General features: G+C 40.2%; 1 protein-coding gene across 3 annotated transcripts in view; it reads right to left on the bottom strand.

Moving 5' to 3' along the window:
- GRM7 (glutamate metabotropic receptor 7) overlaps nt 1-18718 on the bottom strand; it is an 862221-nt gene that overhangs the window by 626821 nt on the left and 216682 nt on the right. The window lies entirely within an intron of this gene.

The following is an 18718-nucleotide window of genomic DNA, read 5'->3' as shown; positions in this document are numbered from 1 at the left end:
TACTAGCTAGAAAGAAATAAACTAGTCTAAGGAATACTAGCTAGTTATCCCTCGATTCCAAAGCACTTTAACCTAAAGATCCTGAGATCTCACTAAATTCCTTACAGGGTGGACAGAAAGGGAACCACAACTAGGCATATTGTAGTCAAATTTCTAAAAGCCAAAGCTGAAAATACAATCTCAAAAGCAGTCAGAGAAAAACAGCATATTATATACAAGTGAACATTGGTTTGGGGTAACAGTCTTCAGAAATAACAGTAGGATCAGCACAATGGAACACTGTTAAAGGTGCTTAAAAAGTCTTACAGATAAAATCATACCTTCAGGGGAAAATTTCATATAAAAACAAAACAGTAGGGTCTGGAGCAATAGCACAGCAGGTAGGGCAATTGCCTTTCACACAGCCAATTTAGGTTCAATTCCCAGCATCCCATATGGTCCCCTGAGCACCGCCAGGAGTAATTCCTGAGTGCAGAGCCAGGAGTAACCCTTGTGCATCGCCAGGTGTGACCCAAAAAGAAAAAAATAAGAAAAAAAAACAGCAACAATAAAAATAAAAGTTTGCTGGAAAAATGAAAGCTAAGACAGTTGGTGGGGAGGAGAACTGCTTAAAAATATTAAAACAAGTATTTCTTTATATTTTAGACTGGAAGCAATAAAGATGGATTTTAAAAAATGGAAAATACACAAATAAAGATAGTTGCTGCAAAAGGGAACTGATTGTTTAATGCAAAAATAATTAACATTGCATAAGGCAATATTTGTGTATGCTTGTTTGGGGACCACACCTGGCAATGCTCAGGGATCACTCCTGGCTATACACTCAGGAATTACTCCTCCTGGCAGTGCTCAGGGAATCATATAGGATGGAGGTTGAGGATTGAACCCTGGTTAGCTAATTATAAAGTAATTCACTGTTCTATTCACTGTCCTATATCTCCAGTCCCAGGAGACGATATTTAATGTAAGTAGGTGTGAAGGGGTGGGCAAATATAAAAGGATAGGAATAAAATTAAAATACTTACTATTTTTATAATTTTGCAGGCAGAGCCTGGCAAGCTACCCGTGGCATATTCGATAAGCCAAAAACAGTAACAAGTCTCACAATGGAAACGTTACTGGTGCCTGCTCAAGCAAATCGATGAGCAACAGGATGACAGTGATACAGTGATAATTTTGCAAATTCCCATATTATTTCAAATGGTAGCACTGTAGTACTGTCACTGTCATCCCGTTGTTCATCGATTTGCTTGAGTGGGCACCAATAATGCCTCCATTGTTAGACTTTTTGTTACTGTTTTTGGCATATCGAATACACCTCGGGGAGCTTGCCAGGCTCTGCTGTGCAGGCAGGATACTCTCGGTAGCCTGCTGGGCTCTCTGAGAGGGATGGAGGAATCAAACCCAGGTCGGCCATGTGCAAGGCAAATGCCCTACCCACTGTGCTATTGCTCCAGCCCATTTCAAATGGTACAATACTATTTCTAAATGTGCCGTAATAAGTTAAAAATGCAAACGCTAAGGGTGAGAAAGATGACACCAGAGGCTGAGTGTTTTGCATGCAGATGAAGAACAGAGCCAGTGGACTTGGCCCCAATACCAAACAGATACTTTAAAAAAAATTAAACATACACAAAAAGTTATAGCTAATGCCATGAAAACAATTTAATATCTAATTTACCCAAAAGAAGGCACGGGAGGAGGAAAGGAGAATTTGTTAAAAAAGATAAAATAAAGAAAAAGGTTGATTCAAGCAGAGCAATGATCTAATAACATGCAACTAAACACGCAAATGAACTGCATACAGAATTAAGATACAATTACATGCTGTCTCTCAGCTCCGTACTTTCGATGTAATGACTAAGAAATGAAAGAGGACATATCACATGAACAGTAAGAATAAGAAGGCTGGTAAACTATTAATACCTGATATGTCTTCAAACAGAATTAAAATGAGGTTCACGTACACACATCAGAAAGCTAAAATTAAAGACTGGCAGCATCAGAAGTTGAAGAAGTTATGGAACATGAAAATAAATGCATGCACTGCTAATATGAGAAGTAGTATAACTTATTTCAGAAAACATATGGGGAGTTTTTTTAGCTCTGGGATTTTGCTATTGTTGTTGTTTTAAAAGCTAACCTATCTCCATTCAATTCCACTCTTAAGAATTGAAGTTCAGTATTTACCCAAAAGAAATAAAACTCTGCCACAAAAAGTCCAATGCAAGCACAATCACAGGAACCCACAACTAGAAGTCACAGAAACTTCTGTCTTTTGGAGACGCATAAATTGTGATATAGTTGTCAGATGGTGGTTATTCACCGATCTTTCAGCTGGTGATGGGAAAGAGGAGATGGCTAATGCATATAACAATACAGGCAACTCTCAAAAAATACGATCAGCAACATAAGCCAGACTCCGAAAGTCCATGGTGTATCATTGATTTCAAGAAGAGGCAGAACAGATGAGGACATGATTTTCCTGCAGTCTGGACCATGTTCTGCAGAAGACAGAAAGACTCTGTGTGTGGTTGGAGACAATGTCAGAGGCCTAGAGGTTCTCTGCCTTGATAAAAGGAACGGTTTTGTGGGTACACGTAGTTATCAAAACTCATGTAATTGTACTGTCGAGATCTGAGGATTTCACTGAATGTTAATGTTTGTTTAATGAGAAAAAAAGTCCCATTTCCACATAATAATAGGGCTGGAATGACAAAGCTCATTTGGATTCAAGGCTCACACTTGATTCACTCTCCTATCACACTCTTTACATCAAACTGTGCCAGGGACTTTTGACTATGGTTTAGGTTGCTGCTTTTGGCTTACAAAAAAAAAAAAATACCATCCTATTTTTGTTTTCCTAATAGCAACATCCTTCTTTCGTACAATTTTCTTTCTGTGCAAGAAAAAAAATTAGCTATCCTCTTGGGAAGCTACATCAAGCTCTTTAAAACCACAGGGGTGCCAATTAACACAGTTGCAGGAAGTGCCTGAACTGAAATCCCAGAGGAGCAAGCCTGCATTACCAAGTTCTCCATCCATGAAACACAGAGCTGTTTCCTAAGGTTGATACTTGAACAGTCATCCCAAAGAAACAAAAAGGGACTCAGAAATGTGAAAGTTCATGATGTCAGCATGTAATAAAAGTTTAGGCTCTTTAATAATGGTCCTGTCCAGTTTTTCTATTGTGTTTTTTGGTTCTAGCTTGGAAGGCTTAAGTGAGCTAATGGCTTTGATCTTCTGTGAAAAGAACTCAGTTGTTTTCTTTTGCAATTAAACCTGTGGACCTCTACGGATGCAGTTTTCTGTTTCGATTCCTCATGCATTCGTTCAATGATAAGTCACGAAACTATTACTGTTGAGAGAATACTAGGCTTGGACGAAGCAAGTTCAAACACAGGTGATGCGAAGCAGGTCTTGGCTTCAGGAAACACGTAACCTAAGAACAGTTAAGGATAATTAAAAAGATAATGCGACAATTGTTTAGTAAGTGCTGGAATAAAGACGGGGCCATTGATTGATGAACAGGGACTGTATTTCAAAGCTATTAAATTATTCCCCTGCATGAACACTGTTTCTCAGTAGGAGAAATAAGGCATTATTCCCAGACCACTTTGAAAGCAATGTTTCCTCCCTTCCTTAAATGGAAAATGCTACCCAGCACAGTCCATCACCAAGGGATCCCAGACAGACTGTGACACCTTCTTGCACTGCCAACAAATGGAGTCCATCATATGGTTATTACCCGTCTTGGATGTTTTTCGAAATGGCACTTAAAAATATTTCCCAACAGCTCTTTCCACCAAAGCTATAATTCAGTCTTACTGAACTGTAAACCAAAAATTAGGGAAATATACTCTGACCTTGAAACAATTATCTATATTGAGGGTTATTCTTTCTTAATGTTTAGAAAATTACTTAACCAGGTAGGACAATAAATGGGTAAAATGAAAGATGAGAAAAAAAATCTCTCAGACCTGATCCTAGGGGTTAGGGCTGGTGGCATCCTTTCCTTTTACTAGTTTGGGAGCTCAAGTATCACCCTAGAAATCACCAGGGGAGCAATGGCATCCGATTAATCTGATTTTCAGGATACTCTGATTTACCTCCTAATTTACATATGGACATAGAGACCTAGGTTTTACTGTTACTGTTCCAACATGCAATGGAACTACTAAACAACTATCAATTTGAAATTGACCCATGCATCAGGTCTTTCTAGGCACCGTGGGTTACCCTGACATTTCATTCAGCTTTCATGGCATTCAAAGGTGATCCATGGAAGACAGAGAAACAGCTAATACTAGGGAAATATAGGAACACTGTAAAGGATTTAAAAATTATTCAATGTGATCAGTTTTCATCTCAGAACCGAACAGTTACTTTGAAAACACAAAATCCACAGGCTTCAGACTGTTTGCTTTGTGCCCTTTCTACTGTCATGCTTGTTCCTCATATCCCATCACTGGTGAGAGATGTTCTAGTGCTTTCTGTCACTGACCCATCTCCTCAAAGTCATTCATCAGCCCTCTCTCTATATCATAGTACAGCAAATTCAGACAAACTGAGGCAACAGTTAAAAAAAAAAAGAAAAAAAAAGTTGCAAGGAGCCCTGGATGGTGACAGATGTCATAAACCATTACTGTAAGAGAACACTACGCTTGAAACAAGTTCAAAGAGAGGGGTCGGGAATTTTAACATGTGAGACCAGGCTAGAAATCTGATGATTGGACAGTTCGGTTAACATTTCCAGAAAAGTTTTGAGTGGTGTCAAGAGTTATGAAGAAAGTGGAACAGTGGAGAATATTCTATTTATCATAATATTTTGGCAAAATGAATGTCAGACATTCTACTCCATTATTCAATCAGTCTTCATTCTTTCATAATTCATTCCAGATAAACTACTACTGGGTTCAATTTAATCCCTAAATGTCATAGAGTAGAGGCTCTCGATTTGACTCAATAGGAAGTTAAACAGACAATCTAAAGCTTCCCATATACCATTTCATTTAGACTAAAATTAAGAAGCAGTGGGTTTCCTTTGTAGAAGAGACTAGTGTCCAAAGATCCATATTTTTCAACAGGGTAGAAGGTTACTGCAGAGAAATGCCTGTTGTCTCTTGCCACCATTCTCATTATGAAATAATTCTTAACATTTCACATCACCCGAGATATGTCCTGACCATATACGTTGCCCTGATTATCATCACTGGAAGTGACCAGGGAATGAGAGCCCCAAATAATACGGGGGCAGATGGAGCTATCACTCTCTACTTTGTCACCCTGACTGGGGAGTCATCTTTGTCATCTCTAACCTTTGTCCTGTCTCCTGGAGTGGTTTCAGTCTGAGGAAGAAGATGTGGTAATACATGACTACTGATTGATGCCATGGTATTTTCATTTCTTGGGCATTGAGCCTTCTGAGTTTCCTTATTTAGGAGTTAAAATTCAGATGGAAACAGGGGCAGAAGAAGGGTTTCTACAGCTCTGTGATTAATGATGGCTGTTTCTGCTTTCTTTTTCCCAACTGTATCACAATTTTGCTAGAAAGAGTCTTTTGTATAACAAAGAATATATCTGGTCTCTGTCCCAGATCTTCAAGCAATTGGAAAAACCCTTGGGGTCTCTTGAATAAAAAGAATTTTTCTTATGCTAACGAACCTCTCCCTGAAGACCCCAGATAGCTTTGGGATGAAAGCTGGTCAAAAGAAAGACCCATATTGCTTAGAATCAGCATTCAGACCTTTGGATTATCCAGCATCAGGGACCAAAAAAAAGTCTGAATTTAATCATGTGACTGATTGAATATATATATGATTGAATGGAGTGCTAAGGGCTACCTCCTGACCCTGGACTTAGGGGTCATTTCTGGCATGGTTCAGAAGACCATGTGATACAGCTGGTCATAGCTGGGTCAGCCACACATAAGGTAAACATCTTACCCACTCTATTCTGTCTCTGGCCCAGAGAAGATATTTGTAATAGAAACATACAGAAAATATATCTACAGAGGTATAAAATTGAAATTCCTACAGCTTTAGGGAGCAGAATGAAGTGTGTGTCTATACATACTGGTGCTTTATATACTTATAGCATATGCATATCTCAGACTGGGGTGATAGCACAGCAGGTAGGGCATTTGCCTTGCACACGGCAGACCTGGGTTCGATTTTTCCGTCCCTCTCAGAGAGTCTGGCAAGCTACCAAGAGTATCCCGCCCGCACGACAGAGCCTGGCAAGCTATCTGTGGCATATTTGATATGCCAAAAACGGTAACAAGTCTTCACAAGGGAGACGTTACTGGTGCCCACTCGAGAAAAATCAATGAACAACAGAATGACAGTGCAGTGCAGTGCACAGTGCCTGCATATATCATATTTTACTACAATTATATATGCAATAAAATACATGTAGATATAGATATGTAGACACAGAACTATATTCAAAAATACTCACATAACCCCTCATGTATATATATACTCACAGTTCATCGTCACCTACATATATGCAAATACCCTCATGTAGATATTGAATATCAATATACATGCAGAAACATAAACACACACTCATAGTCACATGCATCTATCCTCAAAGGGTAATCATAAATTACAATTATTCATATGCAATTAAATAGCTCCAGGCTTGCCAGGAGATCCAAAGAGCAGGCCTTAGAATACAAACATTGAGGGGCTGGAGCGATAGCACAGCGGGTAGGGCGTTTGCCTTGCACGCGGCCGACCCGGGTTCGATTCCCAGCATCCCATATGGTCTCCTGAGCACCGCCAGGGGTAATTCCTGAGTGCAGAGCCAGGAGTGACCCCTGTGCATAGCCGGGTGTGACCCAAAAAGCAAAAAAAAAAAAAAAAAAAAGAATACAAACATTGAGAATCAGGTACAGTAGTCCATAGATTAATCCCAAGCAGAACATGCATTTACCCCCAGCAAATGATATCTGACACCAGTATGACCATCATGACAAAGAAACAGATTCTTGTACCGTGACCACGAGTGTCCAAGGCTATTGCTACTATGTGTTCCCGGCAAGGAACTTTCTTCATGAATCTAACTGGTTGAATTCATGTAGTAAAGCCCCAAGAGTTTTCAGTAAGTACTGAGAGATGTTTTTCTTTTATCTTCAGTGGAAGTCCAGTGAGGCTTTCCACTAATACTCAGTTGATGAACAATTCACCATATTTCGAGGTGGAAGTGGTAGGACAGCCACTAATGTGTTTGCCTTGCACAGGGCAACCCGGGGGCCAGCCTGGGTTTGATCCCCAGCATCCCATATGTTCCCCCAGAGTCCGTCAGGAGTAAATCCTAAGTGCAGAGCTAGGAATAACTCCTGAGCGTTGAAGGTGTGGCCCCAAAGCAAACACACACAAAAAGACAAGTCACCATATTTCATTGCAAAATTGTCACACCCTGTTTTTCCAGTACTGACATTATCTTCTAAAAAAAGATTACACATAAATATCACACTATATTTTGAAAAAAAAGATAGCATAAATTCTGTAATGGAAGTGCAGTAGAGTACAAAGGGGAGGGGCCTTATCTTGCATTTGGCTGATCCAGGATTGATCCCTGGCACCCAGATAGTCTTCCAAGCACTTCAAGAGTGATCCCTGAGCACAGAGCCAGGAATAAGTCCTGGGCACTGCCAGGGGTGGTCGCAACAAACAAAATCCCTCTGTGATAATTATTTAACGAAGTATAGCATTCACCAAAGATAAACAAATATTTGCAATAAAAACAAAATTGCATAAGTTTGCATTTCAGTTTTCTAGTGTTTTTTTTTCAAGTTCAGTAAATAGCTAAAATAGATTCTGTATTCAAAGTTTACTTAGACGCCTTGAGCTGGAGTGAGAGTATAGCGGGGAGGAAGCTTGCCTTACACGTGGTGACCCAGGTTCAATTCTTACCATCATCTTTGTTCTCTGAAGCGCTGCCAGGAGTAATTCCTGAGCACAGAGCCAGGAGCAAGTCCAGACAACCACCAGGGATGGTCCCAAAGCCCTCCCCTCCAAAAAAGGAATTCAACTTTTTTGGTCTGTGATTCTCCAACACTGTTTCACATAGACTTCCCATGTTTTATTTTGGAAATTTTCATTCATATTGCATTTAAAAATAATTCACAGGGGGTACCTAGTAGCTGTGATCCAATTCTACTTTTGATATGCTATTATATTGCCTATCAAAAAGGTATGTTTGATCCTACCTATTTTAAAATCAGTACATTTTCTTCCACTCCAAGATGCAAATGAATAGTATTAAGATTTTTTAAAAATTATATAAGGAGACTGGCAAGCTACCCATGGCATATTTGATATGCAAAAAAAAAAAAGCAGTAACATTAAGAATCACAATGGAGACGTTACTGGTGCCCGCTTGAGCAAATCAATGAACAATGGGAGGACAGTGCTACAGAGCTATATAAGGAAGCCAGAGACATAGTACATGGGATAAGGCACTTGCCTTGCAAATGGCTGACCCTGGTTTGATCCACAGCAATGGGGATCATACAGTCTCCTGAGTACTACCAGGAATGATCCCTGCACACAGTCAGAAATAAGCTGTGAGCACCACCAGGCATAGCCCACCCAAATAAAAATAAACATTGAACTAAAGATTAACATACAAGGAAAGAATAAACCAAAAGTGACATTTGTTGAGTTTTAACAAATGCAAAGCTTATGAGATCCAAAGGATTTATAAGACTATCCTCACACCATTAAAAACATTGTAATTCTCTCCCCCAGCACAGATGTGATCGACTCTTTTTCAGAATACTTTAGTTATTATAGAGCTGTTATAGAGCTTTAGATAAAAGGAATTATACGATACCATTTTGATGTAAGGTTCATTTTACTAGTCATTTAGGTTTTAATAAGTCTACTGCTTTTCTCAAGAAAACGAGCATCTCAGAGGTCAAAGAGAAATTGGTGAAGGTACTTAGCCATCAGTCAAAATGAAGTGTGGCTGAACGGACACCAAAGGGTCATTTCCTCGGAAATCAAAATGCTTATCCTATTCTTTTATACAATTTATATTTCCATCTTCTGCACCAATATAGCACACATCCCAGATGAAATACAAAGCAGTCCGTTGCAGATAAAACAGGAGACATTGACTTATTTTTCAAGCCACCACTAGGAGAAAAAAATGTTGTTTTGCATCTCCCAAAGTCCCAGGATGTCTGTGCTCAGGGTGAATACAAAAGAAATATTCAAAGCAATGTGAGCAAAAGCAAAGTGACAGACATTAAACATGAGTGTTTCTCAAAGAAAGGGCATCAATTTGGGATAAACCCCTCACTGAGGAGTGTGTTGAAAAGGCAAGTAGGAAGTATTAAATTAATGAGTTTATAGATGAAGTCAAGCCACTTAGTAATAAAAGCAAAAGAGTGGAATCTGGGGACTCGTTGCTTCTATTTCTCCGTCTCTCAGTAATTAAAGTTATTTACCTTCTTTTGAGACATTTAGAGACGATTAACTTCTTGAAGTATGTTGAAGGTGAAACTCATTTTATTTTCAGAAAGTCTCTTCCTTACATTCATTAGGCCAGGCGTCACTGAAAATCCACACTAGAGACTAAGAGGGGCCGTGACAGAAACCCAGGAACAAGTTCCAAGGACAACAAAATAAACTAGATCAAAAAGGACGGGCCAGACTTTCCAACTGTCTAAAGAACATCTTGGTCCCCACTGAAAACACAGCTTTTCTACCTGGTCCATCAAACATTTATGTCCCCTCTGTCTTCAATACAATAATGCATTAATGATGGGCCCCTGATTAAATAAGATCAAGGCATTTTTCTTTCACATGTGTTCGATAGTAAGTTCCTTGCAAAGTTTTTTTACATGTCGGGGCTTCTGTAACTTCCAGAGGGATTGCATACTACTATTTCATTATCCTCCTTTTAGAAATTATGAAACAAAATGTCAGCAAGTTTATTTTTCCCCAATTATATGTCTTAGGAGTAATGGGGTCACAATATAAAGCCCGTAGCCTAAGATTTTATTATATTCACTTTCAAAAAATAATTAAAGCGTTTTCTTGTGATAAATGACTTTAGGCAAAATGGTAACCCAGAAAGGAGCCCATTAGGTGCCAGATAAGGACTATTATATCTGGAGAGAGATGATTTACTTAACCCAATTGACTGTTATCTAGCTCTTTGGTGTTCAACAAGGTAATTCTTTGTTCTCTGTAAACTCAGGAATTGTCCTGGGAGATTTCCCAATCACTCTGGAGTCATCTTTCATGAGGCAAAAACATGTCTTATATGCAAGGATATTTTTGTGCCATAATCCGATATAATCTTGTTATGCACAAAAATAGTTTTAATTGTTAATTATGTAATTTGTATGCAGAGAACTGGAGAAGATAAAATGCCACATGCCTGGCTTCTTTGTTTAAGGAAGCATGCTTGAGTTGTAGGCTTGCCTTGTCTGCACACAGACCTCCAGGAGCGCTGGCACGGGACTAGTGAATGTTCTGCTGGTGGCCAATCTCTCCCACTCAAAGGATGTAGCTCTTTGAGGAGAAAGAACTTATTATTGAGGGCTAAGAACTCTTTCCAGCAGTATCTCTAGTGTCAAGAGTAATGCGTTGTAGACATTCAATGAACAGTTGCTGGATGTATGAGTGAATAAAAGATAGTAGTTATAGAATTCAGTAACAAGATGGTTTGAATTTGGCAGGTCAATCTGCCCAAGTGAGTCTTGGCTGCCTCACAGAAAGAAAGACAGAAAGACATACAGAAAAGAAAGAAAAAGAAAGAAAGCAAGGAAGGAAGGATGGAAGGAAGGAAGGAAGGAAGGAAGGAAGGAAGGAAGGAAGGAAGGAAGGAAGGAAGGCAGGAAGGCAGGAAGGAAGGAAGGAAGGAAGGAAGGAAGGAAGGAAGGAAGGAAGGAAGGAAGGAAGGAAGGAAGGAAGGAAGGAAGGAAGGAAGGAGGAGAAAGAAAGAGAAAGAGAGAAAGAGAGAGAAAGAGAAAGAGAAAGAAAGAGAAAGAGAGAAAGAGAAAGAGAGAGAAAGAAAGAAAGAGAGAAAGATAAAGAGAGAGAAAGAAGGAAGAAAGAAAGAAAGAAAGAAAGAAAGAAAGAAAGAAAGAAAGAAAGAAAGAAGGAAGGAAGGAAGGAAGGAAGGAAGGAAGGAAGGAAGGAAGGAAGGAAGGAAGGAAGGAAGGAAGGAAGGAAGGAAGGGAAGAAAAAGAAAGAAAGAAAGAAAGAAAGAAAGAAAGAAAGAAAGAAAGAAAGAAAGAAAGAAAGAAAGAAAGAAAGAAAGGAAGAAAGGAAGGAAGGAAGGAAGGAAGGAAGGAAGGAAGGAAGAAAGAAAGAAAGAAAGAAAGAAAGAAAGAAAGAAAGAAAGAAAGAAAGAAAGAAAGAAAGAAAGAAAGAAAGAAAGAGAGAAAGAAACCGTAATCACTTTGCTTTCCCAAAGTTTCCAAACAAAAGGAGTGCGGTGTGTGTGTGTGTGTCTGTGTGTGTGTGTGTGTGTGTGTGTGTGTGGTGGGGGCGGTCAGGGAGGGGCTGAAAAAAATAGTACAGCAGGTAGAGCTCTTGCCTTGTACATGGTCAACCCAGGTTCAATACCTGGCACTCCATACGCTTCCCCATGTCTCATCAAGAGGATTGACTACTCTGAAGTTTGGAAGCTGCCTCACGTGCTGGGGGAAAACACAGTTGGAATGGAGAAAGGACCACTGAGTTAATAATGGTTGATGGGATCGTTCAGAATGGAAGACGTGTGCTGAGAGTAGACTAAGGACCAAACATGACGACATCTCACTATGTGTACTGCAAACCAGAATACCCAAAAGTAGAGAGTAAAAAAAAAGGTCCCTACCATGGAGGCAGGGGGTGGAGTGGGGTGGGAGTAGTGAGATACTAGGGACGTTGGTGGTGGAAAATGCACACTGGCAGAGGAATAGCTGTTCTATCATTGTAGGACTGAAACTCAATCATGAAAGCTTTGTAAGTGTATCTCACGGTGATTCAATAAAAAACAAAAAACAAAGCAAGAGAAAAAAAAACTTAAAAAGATTGATCCCTGAGTGCAGAGCCAGACTTAAGCCCTGAGCACTGTCAGGTGTGGTTTAAAAGAAAAAAACAAAACAAAACAGTGACTGGCAATGTTTTAATGTGTCTGTTTAAAATCAGAGTTTAATACTGGGAAACAGTGGAGGGTCTCATCTTTGAGTCCATCATTAATGCTCCAGGGAGGACTTATTGCCATCACCGATATTCTTTTCACAAGTACACACAGCTCTTTGACTGGGTTCTTCCAAGACTGCTCTGTTTGTTTTTTGCTTTTTGGGTCACATCTCGAGATGCTCAGGGGCTACTCCTGGATCATGCACTCAGGATTTACTCCTGGCAGTACTCAGGGGACCGGATGGGATGCTGGGAATCGAACCCAGGTCAGCTGTCCGCAAGGCAAATGCCCAACCGTAGGTGCTATTGATCCAGCCCCATTCCAAGACTGCTTTGGCAGGAGTTAAAGGGTCATCACAGCTAGGAGGACCCCCAGTGACTTACTCAAGAACTAGATGCACATGGAGATTACTGCAACTGAAAGAATCAACACACCAGAGAAGCTGTCGGCATAATATTAGGGTGCTCATAAGAATCGCGGTCAGCCCTGTGAACACAGATACACTTTTTATGGGGAAGAAAGAACCACACACGGTGGTAGTCAGGGACCATATGTGTTGCTGGGTATTAAACTAGGGTAGGTGGGATGGAAGGTCTTAACACCTGAATTATCTCAAGACCATTTTGTAGGAAACCTCAGAGGTGGCATGTAATGACTTGCTTCCCCAACCCACAAAATTAGAACGCAGTGGGGTCCAGATTCCAGCAAGAGGTTGAAACTAAAGCTGCTCTCTTAACGTTATAGGAAGAACAACAAATGCATCTAATAAAAAAAAAATGAATAAGAAAATGTATCTAAATTTCTAAAGAATGCCCAGCCTCTGGCCAACGAACCATGAGGAAGGTTGTTTCGGAAAATGTGTACTTAGATTCTAAGCTGACGACGCATCAGAGTATCAATCCTTTTATTCTATGGCCTCGAAGAGTCTTTATTTCATTCAGCACATTTTTCCACTTTAGAAATGAGAAAACTGTGGCTCCAAGTAGCAAAGTGACACCAGGTTACTAATTAGACTTTGGTCATTGAAACGCTGGTAAAGAAAGCCTTTCCCTGCACGCAGAGGGGACAGCAACCTCACCCACAGTCTTGTGAAGCAGGAACTGCATCACTCAGAGTTGCTGAAATCATTCCCAGCTTTTAATAACTCCGTCTGCACCACTCTGTCAGAAACGTTCCTTCCTGGCATTAGACGCCTGCCTTTAATTAAGTTATTTCTATAGGTTTTTACTCCACCTGTGTTTGTGGAAAAGGTGGAACACACCAGACGCAAATTGGGACACGATTGCTCTTCACTCGGTTTCCCGTCCTGCACGTAAGCGACTAAATGAGATAACGCGGCTGCACCAACGCGAATGCGCATCCGAACGGGAGCAGGTGGTGCCAAAAAGGTCATTTTTGGCTGCCTGCAGCAAGAAACGTTAGGGATGGAGGAGCAGCACCCCAGGAGGCCCTCCGAAATGTGCCTCACAGTCATTTATAAGGTATTTTATGGGCTGTGTTTGATGAAAATAATAAACCTCTAATATCAGATGGTGGAAACACTGTCTTCTGTTTGGGCTGCCTGCTGAGGTATTTCTTGATGTTGCCAGAGAAACCTACTGGGTATTTAGGAGAGTGAGTGTGTGTAGTTACCAGCATTTAACAAAGGCCACTCTCTTGAGGCGCCTTCTGGAAGGTCACTTCCGAGTCCACAGAGAAATGCCTTTCCCTACTCACCTGCGCACTTATTCTCCCTTCTGCAGAGCTGAGAGTTTACATCAATCAGTTTGTCCTTAATGTGAATTTCAAAGATGGTCCAAGGCAGGAAATGTGCAATGTCCCCATCTCGGGGCAAATAAGTCATGAGACACATTTAATATAATGTTGGGGCTGGACTGAGCTATCAGGGCGAGCCCATGTATACTGTACCGTACTACGGACAGGAACATAGGGACCCATGAAAATGGGCGAGACTTCTCGTGTGTCCTGACTGGTTTGGATGAAGCTGAACATTTTCCCCCTTCAAGCTGCCTTCAGAAAAATAATTTCAGAATACTGAAAAGAGCAGTTTTCCTTCTCTCACAGAAGCCTGGCTGGTCTTTGACATGCAGATGGTGTTAGCCAGGCCTGACCTTTGATATTGTAAATTGTAGATTTCAGGTGCAGGCCCAGCTTTGTCTTTGGGATGCAGATTTCAGGTGCCTGCCCAGTTTGTATTTGAAGTGGCAAGCACAGCCTAGTCTTTGGGATGTAAATCCAGGTGCCTGAAGAAGGTTTCAGTTTCGGTTTTGTATCTTTCCCTTCTCAGTTCTGTATTCTTTTCCCGAGGCTATAGGCCTACCCATACAAGGAAACAATATGTTCCCATTGTCTCAATGTTCTCCCTGTACCATTTTTTGATGCCTTTGGTGACGTCACTATATTGCGCCCTTTAGAGGTACCATGATCAATAAAAGGAGGTCCACGAGGCCATCTGCCTTTGCTAAGAGCCAGAGCGAGCCTTAGTCCTCCAATCAGTGATTATTTCTTCCGCGTTCCTATCTCAGCGCCTCCGATTGCAGAACGTTCACGCAACAATATAATAGTTATTTAGAATCAAAATTTTAATGCCAGCTCCATTGTCAGAAGCATAGTGTATTTCTTTTTTCTTTTTCCTTTTTTTGGGGGGGGTTTGGGTCACACCCAGCGATGCTCAAGGGTTACTCCTGGTCTGCACTCAGGAATCACTCCTGGCGGTGCTCAGGGATGCTTGGAATCGAACCTGGGTCTGTTGTGTGCAAGAAAAACGCACTCCGTGCTGTGCTACCAATCTAGCCCTGCACAGTGTATTTCTTAGTCTTCATATAATTTCCTTATGCAGTTGTTTATAAAAGCTCTCTCCTGGGATCCTGGGTACCACTGTAGCACTGTAGCACTGTCAGCCCATTGCTCATTGATTTGCTCGAGCGGGTACCAGTAACGTCTCCATTGTGATACTTGTTGCTACTGTTTTTGGCATATCGAATATGCCATGGGTAGCTTGCCAGGCTCTGCCATGTGGGCAGGAGACTCTCAGTAGCTTGCCGGGCTCTCTGAGAGGGGTGGAGGAATCAAACCCGGGTCAGCCATGTGCAAGGCAAACGTCCTACCCACTATGCTATCACTCCAGTCCCTGGGTACCGTAGTTATTTTATTTTAAACAAATGGGTTGATATTATTAAGCACTTCAAACAGTCACGATGAACTTAAATTAGCTGCCTATGCATGTTGGAGGATCAAAGTACCAATTTTTTCTTATATTTTAAATTTTATCACATATCCCCGGCTCCCAGTGTGAGTTCCCTAAACCAGTAAATGGCACAAATAATAGTTCACTACACAGACACTAATAAAAGCAAATTTTGACCCTGGAGCTCCCTCTATTCTCTGCGGCCACAGTAAGCCTGAGTTTTAATTGTCTATTGATGATTCACGAGTAGTTTAGGCAATACTGATGCATCACACCAGTATCAGAGCTGAAAGGCAACTGGTCTTCGTTTCGCACTTAGGAAGAAGCAGGAGATCCCTAGCATTCTCATGTTGGAAACACTCTCCTGGTGAAAGAACACGTGGTCCTTGTGGTATGATCAACCTGTTCTCCCAGGACAATGCTGTCGTCAAGGCAAGACTGCACTGGGCAGGTGCCTAGTAAGCAGATGTTTCCAGATGCACCTCTGCCCAATCCACCACTCAGATGTTCAAATCCATCTTCCTCAGAAGCTGCCCGCTGTCTAGACATACACAACTGGAGTCTCCCTGCTAATACGGTCGCTCGGTCGCTCTCCAATTCTGCCTGCCTAGGCACTTTGAGAAATCAAAATTCTACACACCTTATAATCTTTTCAATTTCATCTTGATTTAGCTTTGTCTTCCATCATCACTCTCGCCAGGCCCTTCTCTCAGCAGTCCTTGAAATGCAAGTTATTTTTCAACCTCCAGCTCTTTATTGGTATCTTGATCTCTGACAATTCAAATATAAGATCGTCTATGATGCAGTTTGGGTTCCAAACTCTTAATAAATTATACAGGTCAATCCACCGAGACACTCTCCTTCTAGGAAGTCTTCATTACCCAGCGCTTCCGTCACCTATCATTGTGCTCGGTTACTTATTATTTTCATTTTCATTTTCCTAGGCACAAATTTCCTCAAAACTCAGCTTAAAGAACAGAGATAACATATACAGTCCTTTTGTTCTCCCAAAGCTGATAGTATTTTGAATCAATGAATTAAATGAAAATAAATATATTTCGTGAACTATGAAAGAGACAAAGAGCTTTAAAAATAACTAAATATTTACAACACTTCTATTATATGAAGCCCACAAATTATAAGTATTATATAATATAACATATATATGTATCTAAGCTTTTCTCAATGATTTTATGACCTGACATTTTATTCATAATATTTCTTTGTCCTAATTTTCTCTTCTGGAGATTAAATGCCATGTCTGGTAGATTGGAATTCTGTGAGGCCTTGTGTGAGTGCCCTGCTAGTAATGGTCTCAAATGAAATAAGAATTTCCCCCAAAGATATATATTCCAAAACACGAGAAAACTAGGAAGTTAAACCAAAACCAATGAAAAGTTCATGTATGAGTTTTGTATCTGGCATTTGCTTTTGGTGGGGAAATCCAGCCTTTTGTTTCTGAGCTAAAGCAATAACAACTGCATAGGGTTTTGCTTCTAAGATATTAGCTTGTCTAAACACTGAAATAGACCTTCTTACCAGGTCCTCTTCACCAAATAATAAACTTTGAGATTTTTGAAATGCCTAAAGTACTTTAAAAACAAACAAAAACAACAAAAATGTGTTCCAGGTTCTGGTCTAAGTAGCTTTAAATCCTCCAATCTTTGTGTCAAAAAAAAAAAAATAGGAGTACTGTCAGCTTGGAATACTATGGACTCCACTGATACTTAACCATGGTACATCATCTGATGGGATCCATCCTGCCTCTGGGTGACTTTCAGAGATGGCAAGAAGGGACAGAGAAAACATTCAACACCTATGTTACAGTTTTTAAATGTGACTTTTCTGAGTCCACACAATTAGATGATCATTACCCCACTCCTCTCTAGGAGGTATAAAAAATTACCTTACTATAGGGAAGTCCTCATTTGCAATAATATGTCATTTTGGAAATTCCACTTAACTGTCAAGTCATCTTAGATTTTTACTTTCAGTTGTGTAGACTTGAAGATACACTTGGCTTCTCTATCAAAACATAGTTGAGTCCATGCCCTTATTGACAATGAAGTCCACACATTTCCAGTATTTTGCCAAGCACAAAGAAGATAAGGACTCTCATTTTCTTCCAGATTTTATTCCCTCTAAAGGGTAGCCCGGCCTAAGTCACAGGGCCAATGACTCCTTCAAAATTACCCTGAGTTTATTGATCACCTGCAGATTAACTGCTAAATGCTCCAGACGTATATCCCCAGTATGACTGTTAATGAGGAAATATCAAAAATACAGAGATTGAGGGTCAGAGACATTAACTATTTTATTCAATGATTTGTAATGATTAAACAGTATATCCCAGGCCTGTGTGACTGCAAAATTAACCATACAGTCCAATACTGGATACACTACATCATGCCTCTCTAATAAACATCAACCTATGTCCAACCAAGGAGTGCCCTGCTTTAACATCGTTAGTAATGAAGTCCCCTCCCATGAATAATGTCACTTTTCATTTCTACAAAAACATTTCTACAAAAACATTTTGTACAAAAACATTTCATTTCTACAAAAACATTTCTACAAATGTTTGAAATGGGCAAACAAGATCTTGTTTTCATGTCCTATATTTAAATCCTTCATGTTCTGGATTTATGTCAATAATGTTAAAGTCCTTGTGCTTTCTATGCAGAACAATGCATAAAAAGCGCCTTCTAGAACTTTCCTTAGAGATGACTTATTCATTCCTTCTCTGTACTCAGCCGAAGATCAGAGTATTGTTTTAGGATGGTGCTGATTTATGAAGTATTGATAGAGCTGATTTATAGATCTAGATAAAATATTGATTCATAGAAGTGTTTAATTATAATTGTGATATAAAATTGTGGCTCTATGTGCCAATTCTGTCAGGGAATAAATATATTACAAATAAGCTCAGCTACTTCTCTCCAGTCCTGTGACCTGAAAGTCTCCTTCTCTGTGCTCTGTATCAGCTTGTCTTTTTTCCTCACTATCAATGGGGGAAAAGGTCAGGATGGCTATAAAGAGAGTCTTTGTCAGGGTAAAAAAAAAAAAAAGGTGTATTCCAGCACAGAAGATATACAATCACTTAGCAGTTGATACACAATAATTGAGCAGAAGTTTAACACACATCAGATTTAATTATCAACTAAAGCAAATTTTAATGAAATTAAGGGGTCTCTGTTTACTCTAAAGATAAGCACTAGCACTGTCGCACTGTCGTCCAGGTCCAGTTATTCATTGATCTGCTCTAGCGGGCACCAGTAACATCTCCATTGTGAGACTTGTTGTTACTGTTTTTGGCATATCGAATACACCACGGTTAGCTTGCTATGCTCTACCGTGCAGGCAGGATACTCTGAT

This window comes from Sorex araneus, chromosome 4, assembly GCF_027595985.1.
Source record: "Sorex araneus isolate mSorAra2 chromosome 4, mSorAra2.pri, whole genome shotgun sequence".
Classification (NCBI taxonomy): Eukaryota; Metazoa; Chordata; class Mammalia; order Eulipotyphla; family Soricidae; genus Sorex; species Sorex araneus.
Note: the sequence above shows the minus strand (reverse complement) of the source record. Positions and strands in the feature narration are given on the sequence as shown.